Source organism: Protobothrops mucrosquamatus, unplaced genomic scaffold (genome assembly GCF_001527695.2).
Source record: "Protobothrops mucrosquamatus isolate PMUCROS unplaced genomic scaffold, P.Mucros_1.0 scaffold_211, whole genome shotgun sequence".
Taxonomy (NCBI): domain Eukaryota; kingdom Metazoa; phylum Chordata; class Lepidosauria; order Squamata; family Viperidae; genus Protobothrops; species Protobothrops mucrosquamatus.
The window spans coordinates 73,718-77,229 of record NW_015386287.1 but is presented as its reverse complement, the minus strand read 5'-3'; the positions used below and the strand labels follow the sequence as shown (position 1 = coordinate 77,229).

At 43.7% G+C, this 3,512-nt stretch overlaps 1 protein-coding gene across 1 annotated transcript in view; it reads left to right on the top strand.

Annotated features, from left to right (window-relative positions):
• Window positions 1-2,279: 2,279 nt before the first annotated feature.
• Window positions 2,280-3,512, top strand: part of RPS6KA5 (ribosomal protein S6 kinase A5) — a 40,560-nt gene continuing 39,327 nt past the window's right edge. The window contains exon 1 of the mRNA XM_015826643.2: window positions 2,280-2,329. The gene's annotated coding sequence lies outside the window, so the exon portion shown is untranslated. The remainder of the gene's footprint in view (window positions 2,330-3,512) is intronic.

Sequence of the window (3,512 nt, the reverse complement as noted above, 5' to 3'; positions counted from 1 at the left end):
GCACTAGGCTGGGAGGGAGCAAACTGGGAATGGTTGGATCATAGTGCCTCTCACCTAACCTGTGCATTTCAGGTTTATGATAGTAACTAGGATTACCCAGGATTGTAAGTTGAGAACAACCTGCATAATATAATAACAGTAGTAACTGTACAAAATAGTCTCTAGAGTCAGAAGCCAACGGCATATACAGATAGTCCTCGACTTACATACCATTAATTTAGTGACCAAAGTTATAATGGCAGTGAAAAAAGTGACTTATGACTAATTCTTGTAATTATGATTTGTAGCATCCCTATGGTTACATGATCAAAATTTGGGTACTTGTCAACTAGATGTATTTATGCAGCATCCTGGGGAGGGGTGTCACATGATTGCCAATTTGTGACTTTGCCAGCTGGTTTCTGGCAAGGAAAGTCAATAGGGGAAGCCAGATTTACTTAATGGTCATATGATTCATTTAACAACGGCCATGATTTACTTAACAATCATGGCAAAAAAGGTCAGAATATCAGGAGGAACTCACTTAACATTCACTTTGCTTAGCAACCAAAATGCTGGTCCAAATTGTGGTTGTAAGTTGAGGACTACTTGTAATAAAACCAACATCTGTGCACTGTGAGTTATCAGAGATCAAGCTTGCCAGTCAACAGGATATCAAAAGCAAGAAAAAACACTTAACTTTTTCTGAAAAATCAATTATCAGATTTCGTCTATAGCTTCAGGATGAGATAAGGTGCAGTGCAAAGTAGTTTTGAATTTATTATTCAAATACATCCTATATATCTCTTATACACAGCAGAAGTACTCTCATATATTGAATTTAATTGCACTTGTTCAGTTTGCTTATGCACTGTTTCATGTTTACCCTCACTTTGGCTTTTCAGAGATCAATTCCCAACTTCATATTCTGTATGAGTATTAATTAATTTCTTCTTTTATGAGAATATTATTTCTAGAATAGTTAACAATTAACTTATAAAAAACTAGAATATTTCCCCACATTACATAAGTGATATATATATATCACTTAACTGAGCAACTTTTGGAAATAAATCACAAGTCTAATTATCCATTATCAGAAATCTCCTCTCTATCTGAGTTAAACTCAGAAATCGGACGCTTGTCCTACCCCCAAAGAAAAGATTTGCTCTCTCCACCAAGTTGCTTAAGCTAAAGCAGGGTTTCCACCCCCCTCCACCATTTGCTTAGGATGGAATGACAGCTCCTAGATCTATTCTGTAGTGAGACACTTGAACACAAGAAATAAATTCTAAATCAACGAAAGATATGTCAGCAATGTCATTTCTATTTGGCTCGTTTCCTTGCCTTTCAAAATTCATCCAGCATTTGATTAGTGGTTCATGAGTATCCTGCACTGACCTTAATGGCGCTATTTTCTATACAGTAAACATTCCTGCCCTTCCTTTTAATGTGGTTCGTTTTTATTTTTTACAGCCCGTGAATAAAGGGTGGTTTTTGGAGAGCGTAAGGATCACAGTATGTGCAATATTTCCAAAGGGACCTTTCAATCGTCAAAATGTCAAGGACTTTAACGCACTCACCACGCTAATCTTCGTGCCCACGCAACCGATTACCTGCCTTTTTTTACACTCAGGAGGTAAAATACTTACTCGCTGGTAGGAAAGATCGAAACTGGATGAAGATTGGGGGGGAGGAGAGAGAGAGAGAGAGAGAAAGAGAGGGGGGGTCAGCGCCCGCGATTGGTGTAGACGCTAAACCAATGAGGACCCGTGTCTCTTAGGAGACGATTGGATTGAAGGGGGTGTATTTGTTACGGTTTTTGACCAATCCCCGGCTTGGAGTGTAATCTCTCAGGCCAATGAACACTCAGTTCGACTCCCTCTCTTTCATTGCTTTAGTTAGTAGATGGGGGTGCAGATTGAATTTCTCGGCTGTTCCAGGTTCTTTTACCTCCCCCCCCCGCCTTTTCTTTGGAGCGCTAGTCCCTCCCTCCCTCCTCTGGGAATGGGGGGGGATCGATCGGGAGGGCCTGGTTAGTGCGCTAAGCGGCAGTTAAATTCCCTCTTGTCAGATGTAGGCGCCCCTTATTTATTTATTTATTTATTTGTGTTTGTTTTAACAGACGGGAACCCTCCTCCAGCCATGGAGTACTTTTCTAAGGAATAACACTCCCCCCCCTTCGCGTGGGGCGGCGCTGACCCAGGGTCCCTTTACTCATTCGCCCCCCGCCCCCCGGGTTGGCCCTCCAGGGAGGGGGGGGCCTTTGAGGAGATGGAGAGACCCGCCGGGTGCTCCGAGGAAGAAGGGGAGCCGTCGCTGCTCACCGTCAGGCACGAGCTGAAGAACGGTGAGTCTGTCCGTCTCTAAGAGCTAAAGATGTGGGGAGGCTGCGGGGGGGGGGGAGGGAGAGGGCAGATGCGAAGGGGCGGGAAGCGCCGGAGGAGTCCCCCGAGAAAAGGGACACCCCGAAAGGGAAGGATGGTCAGCGTAGAAAAGTGCGGACGGCACGGAACGCGGCGGCGAGGGAGAAACAAAGGCTAGAAAGAGAGAAGCGCCTCGGGAGTAAAGGGAGCGGGATGTTGTGGGGCAGCCGGCCAGGAGGGCGGTGTTCGGGCTGGCAGCCTAGGGAAGGGGCGGCAACTGGGCCCAGAGGACTCGGCGGAGAACGAACGGAGCAAGAAGGTTAGGGAAAGACTAAGTCAGCAGAGAAATGCACGACTTTATAACTCTTTCAATATTGTACTTAACGTGAAGGCTTTAATACCCGGATGGCATCGTGTGAAACCAGCCCACCAAATGGATGTAACTACTAAAGGGACTGATGAAAAAAGAGGAAAAAAAACTTAAACGGGCTCTCCGTTCTATTACTATTTACATTCTGAACAAAAGTTATTTAGAAAACTGCTAAGAACATCCGTTTTTCCAGCCAAGGAAACCACCAGATTCTCCACTTGCACATGTCTGGAGGGGGCTGATGCACTAAAAACATAAAACTTATGCAAGAACCAATAATGCTTCTGCATTTTGGGCAGAGTTCATGCTTTAATAAATTCCTGGCTAATGTCAGTTGCATAATTTCTGGAGACTGATACAGTAAGATACAAAAGTGCTACATGTACTGTTTTACCCAGCTAATTTACCCAGTCTTGGACTTCAAGAGAGCTAATTTCAATAAACTTAGAGAGGGCTTGGGAAGGATTCCATGGAGGAGAATCCTCCAGGGGAAAACAACACAAGAAGCTTGGGAAATTTTGAAAAGTGAGATAATAAAAGCCCAGTCTAGCACAATACCAACAAAGAGGAAAAATAACAGCTCTCAAAAGAAACCAGAATGGCTGCATAAAGAACTCTCTGACAAATTGAAAGATAAAAAGGGCAAGTATAGAAAGTGGAAAGAGGGGCACATAACTAAGTCAGAATATCAGCAAATAGCCCGAGCCTGCAAAGATGAAGTGAGGAAAGCCAAGGCTCAAAATGAACTAAGGCTTGCGACCAAAGTCAAAAATAACAAAAAAAGCTTCTTTCAACAT